The sequence below is a fragment of the Chionomys nivalis genome, chromosome 8 (genome assembly GCF_950005125.1).
Source record: "Chionomys nivalis chromosome 8, mChiNiv1.1, whole genome shotgun sequence".
Lineage (NCBI taxonomy): Eukaryota > Metazoa > Chordata > Mammalia > Rodentia > Cricetidae > Chionomys > Chionomys nivalis.
The window spans coordinates 86,159,040-86,174,374 of record NC_080093.1 but is presented as its reverse complement, the minus strand read 5'-3'; the positions used below and the strand labels follow the sequence as shown (position 1 = coordinate 86,174,374).

The window sequence follows — 15,335 nt, the reverse complement described above, 5'->3', positions numbered from 1 at the left end:
GAGGGACAGCGTAAAGCAGGCCTGGAGCGGGGATGCAGGTACCCCAGATTCATGCTCCAAGAGTCAGAGTCTCTGTTCTGATCAGCTGCACTGGGGCCTTCTGGGATTGGTTCTTGAAGAAGTAGGAACAGAAGGCTCAATATTCTCTCCTGCTCTGGAGGCTCACTGTGTAAGATGCAGAGGGATACAAGCTGGAGACTTGGGAGTGTGGTGTTTGTTTGGTTTACCTTCTCACTAGTAGCTAGAGGTCAGTGGCTTACATGTATAATCCTAAAACTTGAGATGATAAAGCAAAAGAATTTCTACAAGTTCCAGGCCAGCCTGGGCTACACAGAAAGTACTAGACCAACCTAGATACACAGCAAGACCCTATTTCAAAGAACAAAGACTAGTAACTAGATATGTGGTCCTAACTAAGTGATCTAGCCTTCACGAATCAGTTGGCTCCTATCAACCTTAGATGGTGTCTTAATTACTTTTCTGTTGTCGTGACAAGACACCATGACCAAGACAACTTATAAAAGGAAGAGTTTTTTTTTTTTTGGAGTTTATGGTTTAGGAGGGTTAGCATCCACGAGCATCATGGAGAACACGGCAGCAGGGAAGCAGGCATGACACTAGAGCAACAGCTGCAAGCTCACATCTGGACAGACAGCTGTGAGGCAGAGAAAGAGACTCTGAGAGGCAGGGTGGACTTTCTGAAACCTCAAAACCCACCCCCAGTGACACCCTTCAACAAGGCCACACCTCCTAATCCTTGCCAAGCAGTTCTACCAACTGGGACCAAGCATTCAAATTGTGAACCAATAAAGCCAATCCCATTCAAAACACCACAGATGGCTAACATATGAATTTTATGAGGCATGAGTTATATCAGATATGACATATACATTATGCTAAGAAAAAATGGCAACCCAGAAGTAACCCAAAAGTAGGAGCTAAAGAAAACATTTAATTCTGGCCTGGAATTGCCTATATAGAACTTAGATTGTAGTGGGGAGAAACTAGGGGTTGAAGAGACAGCTGAGTAAGGGTTTGAAAAAGGACTTAAGTTCAGATGTCCCGATTGTGAGGATTGTGAGAGACCCTGTCTCAAAAAATAAGGTGGACAGTGACAAAAGGTATCCAGTGTTGACATCTGACCTCCACACTCACATGTACACATGTCCAAGAACATATACACAAGCATACATCACGCACACATATATATGTACAAACATACATACAAAAAAAAATCAGTCTAAGCCCTTCTAGTTGGAGCAAGTCTTATACAAAGAATGTTTCTATTCCACAAGTCCTCTACCAGGCATAGCTGAAGGCAAGAAGTCAAACACCCTGTGAGTGGGAAAGGAGGGAGCTGAGGTTCCCACTCTCATGTGACTGTGTTAACCTTGGAGTCTCTCAACAAGGCAGCCCCTATCTCTTGGGCTCATGTCTCTTGAAGGAACAGCTTTGCTACTAGGTATGGGCCAAACACTGTGCTGCATGAGAGATGAGACTACCAGCTGGCTCCACCGAGGGCAGGATTCCTATGGAGCTCAGAAGCATGCTCCTGTGGACAACTCAACCCCTCCCCCTCCTCTTTCTCTATGGAATTAGTGCAACTCCTCCAGCTCTGAGGTTTAAAGGGCCCTGCCTCCCCTCTGGGTATAGTGGTTTGAATAAAAATGGTCTCCATAGACTCATGTATTTGAATGTTTAGTCACCAGGAAGTGGCACTGTTTAAAAGAATTAGAAGGATTGGGAGGTGGCATTGATGGAGTAGTTGTGGTCTTGTTGGAGGTAGTGTGTGACTGGGGGTGGGCTTTGTGGTTTCAAAAGCCCAAGCCAGACCCATTTTCTCTCTCTCTCTCTCTCTCTCTCTCTCTCTCTCTCTCTCTCTCTCTCTCTGTGTGTGTGTGTGTGTGTGTGTTTGTCTGCTTGTGAATGAGGGTGCAGCTCCTAGCTACTTCACCAACACCACTCCTGCCTGTCACCATGCTCTCTGCCATGATACCTCTGAAATTGTAAGCCAGCTCCCAGTAAAGAGCTTTCCTTCCTGTGAGTTGCCTTGGACACAGTGTCTCTTCACAGCAATAGCACAGTGATTAAAATCATGGGCACTATTAGAAAGCCTCAGGCCTCCATACCCTTTATTTTCCCATAGGAGCTTACCTACCATATCAGGGAGATTAGTCTCTGAATCTCAACAGGCCTTAGGGAGTAAAGGAAGGAGGTGCCCTCATGGGACCTTCTGAAGACTCTACCAGGGTTCAAAGGTAGTCCTCTAGATAGTGAGTCCCCTGCTGGCCTTAAACTGTCTACACAAGTGAGAACAAGACACAGGGTTATGTATGGTGAGAACCTCAGATGGAGAGCAGGAGTCTTCTTTTGGGGACTTTTGGAGAGGAACAGACGGCGGCTGAACACAGACAATAGGCTGAGGGATTCACCTTCACAGAGTGGACACTATCCATATCGTAGGAGAGGAAACAGAGTTCAAAATATATGTGTGATCCGTGAGAGGCCCACATGCTTAGCCAAGAGCGCCATGCTGCCCTCTGCACGAGGTGCCATTTCTCCACGTGACCACGAGGGCAGAGCTGATCAACATAGAACCACCTCTCCACAGAGGCTCGGCATGCACCCGACCACACATGTACAACAGGTCTATGCTGTGTGTCTTCAGCTTGCTTTTATTGAGCCAGGAGCCTCTGGAACCACCTACTTTTCACTGTGTCAGCAGGCGAACGGACTGTTGGCTGTGTGTCCCTTCCCATGGAGGCCACTCTGGGAATTGCATCTCCCCTCTACAGCTGGCTGTGAGCAGTGCGCATGCTCCCGCCTCATGGGGTTGAGCTCCCCAACACTGCCAGCCCTGTGCCTGCTATCCCATGAGCTATGGGCTAGTTGGATCCTTTGCACATGACTCTGATTATTTTTGCTATGCCTGTTCATATTAATATTCATTTGTAAGCAATGAACCAAGGTTGAAATCTGGGCTCTACCACCTACTAACTGCATGCTGTTGGGCAAGGAACTTCCCTCTCTGTGCCTCATCTGTGCACTGAAGACAAGGACGGCAGCTGCCTGGAAGGGTTGTCATGACAGCTTCGTGAGCCTGACTATCACCAGTACACAACAGGCCTTCAGTGATGCCAGCAACCACTGTCACATTTATTTAAAGGGGAAACTCTACCCTATCTAAAGTGACAAAACGTCAGTACCAGTTAACACACAGAGAGTGATAAATGCAATGAAAACAGTGGTTCCATTCCAGCTATTGCTTACCAAAGGTTCCGCACCAAGGCCTGTTCTCAATTTACCAAGAAGAGAGGCAAGGAAGCAGAAGAAAGCTGTTGAAGGCACGCTGGGCTCACACAGGGTGATCACTTCCTGATCTTCCCAGGCTTATCTGCTTTAGCAACTCTCATTCCCAGACACGGGACTTCAAACACAGAATCCCTCTTAGCACAGGAGACCAAGAGGATCTAGAAATTGTGTCCTAACCATGTTCTTGTCTGTGCTTAAGGCTGGCCAGAACCCCACCGGCAGACATCTTGCAGAACAGCCTAAGTTTCAGGCCACACAGCATATATTCACCTCTGAGAACTGAGTTCCCAAACACGTGGGAAATTCATCACATCATGTGTGTCCCTCGGGGAATCCTCTAAGGAAACCCACATTGCAAGCACCACTAACAGGAAGGCTGCTGACAGAACTGCCATGGCTAACATGACTCTGCACGGTGAAGCCACTGCAAAACCATTGGGCTTGAAGAACTGTTACTAACGCAGAGAAAAGATCACAGTGGAATTGCAGCTTTAAAAAAAAAAATCAGACTACAAAACCCTTCGAGGTCTTAGCTTTATAAATTATAGGACAATATAAAGAATCTACAGGACGGGGATACAACTCAGTTGGTAGGCTGAGTGCCTGGTGTTCTAGTTTGCTTTCTGGGATAAACCCATGACCAAAGCAACTTGGGCAGAGAGAAACAAAAACAGGAACTCAAGGCAAGAGTTTGAAGCAGAAACCACAGAGGAATGTTGGCTTATTGGCTTGTTTCCTGTGGCTTGCTCAGCTACATTCTTAAACAACCCAGGCAGGCCCACTCACCCAGGGATGGAACTGTCCATGCGGGGGCCTTCCACATCAATCAGCAATTAAGAAAATGCTCCCACAGACATGCCCGCAGGCCAATCTGGTGGAAGCAATTCCTCCATTGAGTTTCCTTCCTCCCAGGGACTCTTAGGTTTGTGTTACGTTGACAAAAATGACAATGGCACCCAGAACACTTGAAGCTCTATTTGATAAGCTGTGACGCGCGGACACTGAAAGTCGTGGCGGGTACTGGGGAATAAGATCAGAAGTTCAAGGCCATCTCCAGCTTCTTGTTGAGTTTGAGGCCAGCCTGGGCTACCCAAGACCTTGTCTCCAAAGAAGGGTAATGGAGGAGAGGAGAGCGGAGAGGAGCTTATACATGAATCTCCTGAAGCTGCCTAATCTCACACGATCTCAATGGCTAAGCAGGGTCTTGACCTGCACAGTCCTTGAATGGTAAAACTGTATAAATAAGAAATAGACCATAATAGTAGCGATATTTATCTCTGAATGATGGGATTCTGAAGTGGTTCTCCTCTTTATAACTACTTCTGAATTTCGTTTTTTATACTTGTTTCTGTATTCTCAAAGAAAGTTTAGCAGGAGCATAAACTATTGTAACTACCAGAAAAATAACTGACTAAAAATTAGACAGGAAAACAATACGTAACCAGTGTTAAGACACTTGTTCTGTAGTAATAACTTTCATTATATTATTTAACCATGTTGTTATTGAGAAGACATTTGGTTGAATTTGAGATTGTTTTGACAATTTCACACACACACACACACACACACAAATGAACTGTGATCATATTCACCCTCAGTACTCTCCCTTATGCCCTCTTATTCCTGCTTTCCCACTTCTCCATTAGTCCTCTTCTTCTGTGTTTTTTTTTAATTTTATTTTTATTTATTTTTGAGCCACTGAGTTAATTAGGGTTGTCTATGTAAGCATGGGGGGGTTACTTACTAGAGTATAGGCGACTTAATGGCTACGCTGATGAAGAGACTGACTCCAATACAACCGTTAACAGCCTGTAGCTCCTCAGGGAAGGGTGGGACCTTGTGAGCCCCTCCCTAATCCATGATGGAATGCTGAAGGCTCCAATCTTGTGCCTAAGCCCAGTCCTCGCATACTTTTTTAAAATTTTATTTTATTTTAAGATTTATTTATTTATTCTATATACAGTATTCTTGCCCACATGTATGCCTGCAGGCCAGAAGAGGACACTAGATCTCATTACAGGTGGTTGTGAGCCACCATGTGGTTGCTGGGAATTGAACTTAGGACTTTTGGGAGAGCAGCCAGTGCTCTTAACTTCTGAGCCATTTCTCCAGCCACCCCCCCCCCTTTTTTTTTAAATGCTTATTTATTATGTATACACTGTCTTGCCTGCAAGCCAGAAGAGAGCACCAGATCTCATTACAGGTAGTTGTGAGCCACCATGTGGTTGCTGAACTCAGGACCTCTGGAAGAGCAGCTACTGCTCTTAATCTCTCAGCCATTTCTCCAGCCCCCGGCACACACCATCTGGGGAAGTTTTTCTGTCTGACTGTCACTTGCTTTCTGTCTTCCCTAGAGAAGTCCCTGGCAGGGAGGGCAAAGTTTGCCCAAGACCACAGACAAGAGTTACCTCAACTCAAGTGCCAGGTCCAAAGGTCCATCATGTGAGATTGACCAGGGCTGTCATCTGAAGCCCAAAGGTTGTAAAAAAAAAAAAAGCAGTCCATGAGAGAAAGACATCATGAGACAGAGCTAGGCTGGAGGGAAGTGAATGGGAAAGCGGAGAGGGGAGAAGAGAGACCGGCTTCTGGAGATAGGAGCAGCAGAAGAGAAGGGGGGGGGAGGAGAGAGAGAGAGAGTCAGAGAAGCAGAGAGACGGGAGTGGGTAAGGCCCACCTTTCAATGGGAATGTAGCAAACGGAAACAAAAGGTGCTCTTAGTGGCTGCAGCTGGGGACATATCCTGTCAGGACCTCAAGGGCAGACCAGTACAGTTATCTGAATACTAACACACAGTCCACAGGGCTGGTGGGTGGTCCCTTCTCTCTTCTTGATTGCTGTTTCCTCTCCTCTTGGTGCTGTTTGGGTAGCAGCACCCCTGGGACCTGAGTTACTAACCACAGGGACGGTGACATCTACTGCAGAAGCTGCCAATCCTAGAGAGAAGCTGCCTGAACTAGACCCCGCCCCTCCCCACTAGTAGAGCTGTGTGCCTCTCAGCTACAACACCCTAGGTTAGAACACAAACACTGACTCGAAGAGCACACCTGGACTAGGTTTGAACACACAGCAGGAACTCAGTTAACGCCCGTTTCTTTTCCTTTTCTCCTTGCTATACCAGCACATGCTTCTCCATCTCCCCGCTCTGACTCAGGTAGCTCCCGAAGCTGCAAGGGCAAAGTTATTATGTCTCCACCTGGGCCCTGGACATTAAACAAACTGTCAAGTCACAATGAAGATGGCTAGGGAGTAGCCCAGTGGCCCTGTGGGGCTACTCAGCTGACACAGCAAGGAGAGAGGGCTAGTCAGAGCCTCCCCTCCAGCATCCTCCAGACGGCAAAATCTGACCATCGGATCTTTGTTGATATGATCAATAAACCTGCATGCTGTTTAACCAGGAAAACCTCAGAAGTTTTCCATCTGTCCATTCATTCAAAAACAGTTGGCTCTGGGCACTCAGTAGGCTCATTCTGAATATGGAACACACAGTGTGGACTCTGTCTCACAGACTCAGTCTCCCAACGCTGGAGCCCTTTGTCATGTAAACAATCCAGTTTCCTCCCAAGAACTCCCAGAATGCTTTATCCCCAAAATAAGAGCCCCTGGGCCTATTGGGGATTGGGAATCCCATGGGAATCTCAACCTACCTAAGATACTGGGTCACTTGGTGGCACTAAATACCTTCTAGCCCTAGTGCCCCCACCTGTAAAGCTGAGTGAGGCACAGATGTATGTCCTAGCAAGGCTGTGGAGTCAGGTGACACTTCATACCACAGCATGAGGGTTTGTGCCCCTCCCACAGTTCTCTCAAGAAACAAGACCCAGCAGAGGTGAATGGGGCATGGGTGTGGGGGGAGGGGTCAAAAGCAGAACCTCTAGAGATGGTCGACTGTGGATGAATCAATTGTGCGACTTCTCCATGGCTCAGAAAATACATTTATAGTCAATGTCTTGTTCATGTTGGGGCAATTAGCACGGTTTTCCTTCCCAGAGGGTCATAAAGGGTACATGCATGGCCATGACTCACCACCACACATATGGGAGGAGACACAGGCTTGAATACAAACAGCCACCTCCAACGCATGTACACACATGCTGTACACACATGCCATACACACATGCCAGTGAATTGTGAGCCAAAAGTAACAACTGTGTTGTCGCTCGGTTGAGAATCAGAGGCCAGTATTAGAGGCACTCACAACGGTCGGGCTACCCACGCAGACCGGCTTTCAAATCTTAGTGCTGACCCTTCTTGAGTGGCTTAGGCAAACCACTGAACCAGGAGTGGGTAGCTGAATGTGCCCCACTGGAATGTGTTACCTCTTGTGGGGGGCGGGGGGGGGGGCTTCCTCCAGGTCCTTCCTGCTTAAGTTCCAGACTGGCAGCCCTGGCAGCTTCCTCCTGCTCCATGCAGAATGAAGCTCAGCCAAATTCAGGGCTGCCTTGCTTCCTCTGGCACCCCAAAGCTGCCTGAAGAGTGTTAAAGAGCAGCAGCTGTCTCCTGTGGCGGCAGGAGCGCCAGCCAGGGGTCCCAGGCCATGCTGTTGTTTATGCAGACTCTGAGGCCTCTCCAACTTTTACAACTGTTTACTGCGCAGAAGGGAGCCCAGCAGCTGGGCCTCTCCTGGGCCTTGCTCTGCTACCTTCCCTTTGGGAAAGCCTGTCTGAGTGCCACTCACTCTAGAAATAGCTTCCAGTGATCTCTGGAGGGGTACAGGCTGGGACACACACAGAGAGCCAGGAAACGGTGCAGGATGTGGTGGGCTAGGGGACAGGTACAAAAAGAGAAATGGGGTCAGAGATGGAAACGGGAGCTGTGAGCAGAGCACAGGTCAGGAAGGTCACGCATAGAAATGGAGCAGAGTCAAGGACGGAGGCGGCTGGACTTAACGGCCATTCACATACACGGACCTGGGTGGGGGGAACAAAGCGGAGACACAGGAAGTCCCGGGGAGGAAAGCCCACCCTGCCTATCTCGCACAACCCTGACCCGCGTTACTCTACGTGCCACAAAGGTCCTACAGGAAACCAGGGTGAGGGTCTCGGGGAGAAGCCCCATCTTCACCCCAACCTGCACATGCTTTCTAGCAGCAAGCAGAAGGGGCAGGATTTAGTGAGGATCGCAAGTTTCATTTTTTATTTAAAACTTAAGACAGCAACAATAAAAATACTCGGCTAAAATAGCACCCAACCAAGCCACTTCCCCTGCAACTTAAAGTTAAGTGCCCCCATCCCAGCACCCTGTACCTTTAAGGAGGAGAAGGCGCCTCTCTGCTTCCCTCGGGCTGAAGAGGCAGGTTATTCTAGGCAATAGCGATGACTTACCTAAAACTGAGTTATTCCCCTTTCCTCCCTGGCCAGCCTCTCTTCACTCTGGGGAGCTTTTACCATTTAAGGTCAATGTTACATCTGGCTCCAGAGCTCCGAGCTGAAAAGCTCTGGCTGCAGAGCCCCGGCTGCCTGCCTCCTCCTCAGAGAGGGGCTGGGATGAGGGGCTGGGATGAGGGGTTGGGACTGGGAATCAGAGATCCACCAGGCCCCCTGCAGCCTGGCTCTGGGGATAAAGACAGGAGAAGCCTCTCAGTCAGTCTCAGGGTTCAAGGAACTTGGGGCCTGAGTGGTAACCCCTTATCCTTGGCTCTTGCAGGGGTACCCCTGTAGCCTATGGCAGTACCTAGGGAGGTGGTTGGAGACACCGGACACTGTCCTTGCTAGAGGGGGATGAAGGGGACATATGCAGAGCAGCCTCCCACCCCTGAGTGTCCAGCCAGCTTGAGAGCCTAGATAAGATCCTGGCCCAGTGCCAGAATAAGCTGGGAATGTTTCCTGTCCCAGGGATTTGGGGGCGGAGGCTACTCCCATCTTAAACCCTCAGAATCGCCAGAGAGAAGAAGGGCATGGTGAAGGGGATTAGCTAATTCCAGGCCTGGCAGCAGCCCCGGGGGCCAGTCCACCTAACAGTGATGTAGTCTTAACATGGCAAAACCTCTGTCTACTCATCTCTGAAGTGGAACAATAGGGAAAGGTCAGGGCACTGTGGGCCAGGGTCTCATAGGCACTAAAACAGCATGGATGAATTTTTGTCCCCACCACACCCCTCAACTCAGGTGGAGAAGCCTGCCTCTCTTCTGAAGCCCACACCCTGTCCATGCTTGTTCCTCACCTTCCCCAGAAACAGCGCCCAAGGCACAGATTGTCAACCCTAAGACACGGGGGCCTCCACCACCCTTTCTGCAGTTAGAGATCTCAACAGCGAAGCCCTTGGGTGGCCCAGGCAGATAACCACAGGATACTCAAATTTAAACCTCAAATGCAGTGTAATTGTTTCCATACAAGGATGCCCCAAATACTGCATGAGACATGCTTGTACCACAAGATTGTATGTTGTTCATTTGAAGCTCAAATGTAGCCAGACATTTTACTTGCTAAACCCTGAGAACTCCGGTCCTGGCCATTACCTGTTAGTCCTGAGTGAGAGTGTGAGGAATTGGAGCTCGAAGGCCCATGGCCTCGTGCCTTCTTCTGCCAGGATGCGCACAGGCCCCATCTCCAGCCCCTAGCCACAGGCCAGTCACAGAGCAGGTGCTCCCAAACTAATCTGGATCCAGCCGGTTCCGTGCCAGGCTTGCTTCCGGCACACCATCCTGGCCTCTCTCCTGGGTGTTAAGCTTCCGGCTGCCTAGCAAATCCGCCTGTTGGGCTCACGAATCACTTTCCCTGGGAACCCACATCTGTCTGTGGGTGTGCATCCCACTGGCAAAGCCACATGTGCAAACTACTAACACTGACCGGGCTGGCTGGCTGCTCTGCCAACCTCAAAATGACTTAAACCTCTAAGCCTGAACTTAGATGCCCTAGACTCTTCTTCCAGAAATTCAAATGTCATGGACCTGAGTCTGAAACAAGACACAGGCATCTCATCCAAACTAAGGTCCTCTGTGACTCTCAACATCCCTAACTTTAGGACATATTGCTCCAGAGCAGTGGTTCTCAACCTGTGGGTCACAACCCCTTTGGGGATCAAATGACCTTTTTACAGGGGTCACATATCAGATATCCTGCATATCAGATAATTACATTACAATTGATAACAGTAGTAAAACTACAGTTATGACGTAGCAATGAAATCATTGTATAGCTGGGGGTCACCACAACATGAGGAACTGTATTAAAGGGTCCCAGCATTAGGAAGGTTGAGAACCATTGCTCTGAAGGGTATTACAGGAACCCCTGGTGACCAGAGGCTAAAAATGGAGCCCAAGGCTTTGTGTGCTTATGAGTGTGTGCACACGCTTGTATGTGTGTAAGCCACTTGCTAAACACCCGCTATATTCCTAATTGTGCATGAGATACTTTTCGTGAAAGCATGTGTCTATCTCACAAGTGTCTTAACAAACGGAACTGTTGCATTTTGCCTTTGCAAAGAAAACCGAGGCTCAAAGAAATGGAACAACCTTCGGATGCTCTGACGCCTTGGGTGCCAGGGCTCAGATGTGAGCTGAGGTGTTCCAGCTACAACTCCTTCCTCTTCCCCATCTGCCATCCCTTCCACCATGGCTCTTCCCCCAGGGGCCTGGATGGACTTATGAGTCTCGGAGCCTACGCTCGATTCCTGTTTCTCTTGGTAGAGGCCCAACGCTTTCGCCAGACTCCAAAGCAGTCACCGAGTGACTTTTTCAAACTCACTTCAATTACAAGCATTTTGTAAAACATCACTTGGTGGATGTGCAACACAGAACGAGTCTAGAGCGGACACATCAGCACCGTCAAGGTTGTGAGGCTCGTGCCCTTTGACCCAGTTCTACTTCTAGGAATTTATTTTATAAACAACTCCCACACTTGGGAAATGACAGATGTATGTGATTACTCACTGCAGCATTGTTTATACAAGCAAGGGGATTAGAAGTGACATAAATGAGCACTACTTGGGGGCCATAAAAGAAGATGGGGTGCAGCCATAACAAAGGAGGAGGGAGCTATTGCTCTAACCATGGGAAAAGGCCACTAAGGCAGTGGTTCTCAACCTCTGGGCCGTGACTCCACAGAGTCGCATATCAGGTATTTACATTATAACCCATAACAAAATTACAGTTATGAAGTAGCAAAGAAACCATTTTATGGTTGGGGTCACCATAACATGAGGAATTGTATTAAAGGGCCACAGTATAAGGAAGACTGATGGTACATGGGGAGATAGCTAAGAACATCTTCTACCACATGGGCGGGAAAGTGCATGTGGACGTATATTTATATACATATGAAGACATATCCATTCATATACACCCACACTCAATGCATACAAAAGCTGGCACAAAAATCAATAAGATCAAAACATTATCCCTGGGAAAGGAATCTAAGTTGTGGAATAAGTGAACCCCTGGGCCAGTGAGATGGCTCACAGGGCCAAGGTGCCTGCCCACCAGGACCCACATGGCGGAAGGAGAGAACTGACTCCAACGAGCTGTCCTCTGACCTCTTCATGCCTACTATAACATGCACATGCCTACATGCATACATACAGAATAAAAATGGAGTAAAACACGTTAAAGACTAACATGTATTCTCTCTGTCTTACTTATTCATTTAAGGTCTTGGGCCACAAGACTAAGTCATGTGTTTACACTCAATAACAGTAATAACTAAACAAAAGCATTGCTCTGAGCGGAGATTTAACTCATTTGTCTTCCAGCACTGCCTCCTCCGACCGTCTAGAGTGCCGGGAAGATTCTGACTAAAGGTTATTGGTGGTTTTTTTTTTAACTTTTGTTTTGGAACAATTACAGGCGTACAGGAAGTTATAAAAATAGTGGAGTCCCAAGTGCTCCTTCATCAGCCTCTCTCAGTGGTGGCACTTATATCACAGTTATGTATTTTAGAACCGGACAACCAACATCAGGATGCTACTGTTAACTAGATGCTCTTATTTTTTAAATGTAATCTTTTCATTCGTGCACTTAAAATGTTCATTGTTGGGGCTGCAGAGCTGGGTAAGAGCCTGCATTGCTATGATGATGGAGGACCCTACCTTCAGTTCCCAGAATGCAGGCTGAGTGGCTCACAAGGTTGTGACTCCAGCTTCAGAGGATCCAACAGCCCTCTGACCTCCATGAGCACCTGCACTCACGTACACAGATACACACATCTACACATGACTAAAATAACCATAGAGCCAGGCGATGGCGGTGCACGCCTTTAATCTCAGCACTCAGGAGGCAGAGGCAGGCAGATCTCTGTGAGTTCAAGGCCAGCCTGGTCTACAGAGCGAGTTCCAGAATAGTGAGAGCTACACAGAGAAATCTTGCCTCAGAAATAAATAAATAAATAAAAAGCATTGTTGACTGAGTACCTGTGGTGAGCTGACCATGGCTGGTCATGGAATGTGGTGGTAGGATCATCTGTGACCTATCTGTGCCCTCTTAATGACCCCCAAAGTCATGTGATGGTAGCGTCACTAAGACCTAGGATCCAGCAGTGCACAAGGAGTGCTGACCACAGTTCTAAAAAAGGAACTGTGTCCCTCGCTGTCCTGGTCACGGAGCTTCACAGCTTGCCTGAAAGCTGACTTTTAATCCTTAAAAGAACATAAGCAATTACTCTGGCTATATTTATCCGTGTTCCTGGAGCCACACAGGGATTTGGCCTCACTCTACCAAAATCTCCAGCTCATCCCATCAGCGGCCACCATGTGTCCTCGGCACAGACAGAAGCGATGGCCAACAGAGACATACTGGTCCACAGCTCGGGGAGGCGCGACTGGCCCATCTGACCTTTGGCTAGGAAGAAGTTTTAAGGCCCGGGAAAACAAAAGCTGATCCTGGGACAGAGGGACGCCAAGGGAGGAGACTTGGCTTCTGGCCAAGAATGCAGCCCGCTCTGGGGTTGGTTGCTGGACAGCTTCTCTGGGAGCTTGACTTCCCTGCCCTGTTAACTCAGGGGCTCTGGGAAGGCCCAGCACTTAGCAGATCCTGAATGAATGAACGATGAGAGGCCAGCTCAGTAGCAGGCATGGCCACCAACAGGTGTCATTCAGTGACGTCGGGGTCAGGCACCATGCCAGGCTCTGTGCACTCGAGGTCTAATGCTGCCACCATTGCCAAATAACATGATGTGTAGCTTCCTACCCCGATTCCTAGATGAAAAATGCAACGTGGAGAGCTGAGGAACCTTGCCACCACCTTGCAGTGTGCAAACTCCAGTCTAACTCTAGCATCCCCAAGTGATCAACCCAAGACCGCAGACGGCAAACACAAGACCCCAATCTCTGTCCCTCCTCCAGGATGATAGTATTTCTTGCCTCCTGTCATCCCAATAAAATGCTAGCAGGAACTCCTCTAAAAGGAACATGTATTTAAACTGGGAGCTGTGGAACACACCCTAATCCCAGCGCTTGGGGGTGGGGGGGGCTGAGAAAGGAGGCTAGCAAGATCCAGGCAGCCTGAGCTATATAGAAAGATGCTGGGGCTGGAGAGACAGCTCAGAGGTTAAGATCATTGACTGTTCTTCCAAAGGTCCTGAGTTCAATTCCCAGCAACCACATGGTGGCTCACAGCCATCTGTAATGAGATCTGGTGCCCTCTTCAGCCTCTGCTCTGACTGCCTTTAGTGACAGATGACAGATGGTGACGTGAAATAGAAGCTGAAATAAACCCTCTCTTCCCCAAGTTGCTTTTGGTCATGGTATCTTATCATGGCAATAGAAAGCTAACTATTAATGGCTAGCCAAATAATGCTGGTAAAGAGTTATTGGCCACTGAATAAAACAAAAATTATGAGTTCATGCTGATAAAGACAAACCAAGAGAAAGGGAAGTTCTACTTTACAGTGGAACACAATCTTTGATAAACGTAGAAGAATGCAAAAACTAGACACTCGTGATCTGCAGTCATGTTATTTATTGATGGGGAGGGGACACTAATGAATATTAAAATTCCTGGTTGAAAGTTTAAGAATCACAGACCTTTGCATAGTCTCAAAGTGTTTCCGCCATGCTATGCTAATTAAGAAGCTCTATGTGGAGATATGCTAATTAAGAAGCTCTACGTGGAGATATGCTAATTAAGAAGCTCTAGTGGAGATACGTGGCAGAGCCACGTGAACACGATTAGCAGCCCCTGTAGCGGGAGAGACTGGCATAGGCACTCCACAGCCCTGCTTCCACCATGTTACCGCCAAAGATGTGGAGCCTCCACAGGAAAGGGGGCCCAAGAGTCCTAGCGGTTGAACACAACAAATGGTCTGGAATTTTCTTGGGACATGTGGCAAAATCTGACAAAAGTCTGTAGACAGTTCCAGGGGGAAAGAGAAATGCTAAATAAATAGACTATGGATGGATAGATCACCCATGCATGCATAGACACAGGATCAATGACGGAGCAAATATGACAAGATATTAGTGTCTGAGTGTTGGGTTTCCCTTAAACAAGCCTCTCCGCCAACGCAAATAATTCTAATCAGACTAGGAAAAGAGAGAGAAAAGGGAAGAACACGCAAACCCGGAGACCACGTGTTCATTCTCTGAGGGGGCCGTTTAAGCAGCCTGTGGGAGTGGTCTTGACATTCCCTGGGGAGGTGTTACCATTGGACACACCTTTTTTACCCTCCCTGGGGAGGGGTCACCGTTTGGCGGGCTTTCTTGGAGGTGGAGCTTGGACTAAGGCAACTCCCAGGGGAGGAGGCTTGAAATGGAGGTTTCCTGCCCAGTATTCCAAAGATGGATGACAGAGGCCTGGGATGAGGCCCCCGACTAAATGTTTCAAACATTCCAGGCTTTTTGGATAAGGGGATGCCAGCAAGCTGAGGTAACGCCCCTCAACCAAACATTTTAGACACCTTGGATAAAGGGGCGGTCAGCTCAAGTCTGGCTGTTTCCTGTGGGCATGGGGGGTGATATGGGAAAGGGGAGAGACGGGAGTTGGTGGGCTCATGCTCAGCAAGAGGTGTGGCTGGAGCAGCATCTGGTTTACTGTCATCCTGGAGACCTCAGGCAGCTGTTTCTTGAGGGAGATGAAAAGGCAGGTGGTTAGGAGA

The 15,335-nt window shown here is 48.3% G+C and overlaps 1 protein-coding gene across 1 annotated transcript in view; it reads right to left on the bottom strand.

Moving 5' to 3' along the window:
* Positions 1 to 8,645, bottom strand: part of Irag1 (inositol 1,4,5-triphosphate receptor associated 1) — a 112,813-nt gene extending 104,168 nt beyond the window's left edge. The window contains exon 1 of the mRNA XM_057778581.1: positions 8,556 to 8,645. The gene's annotated coding sequence lies outside the window, so the exon portion shown is untranslated. The remainder of the gene's footprint in view (positions 1 to 8,555) is intronic.
* Positions 8,646 to 15,335: the final 6,690 nt, after the last annotated feature.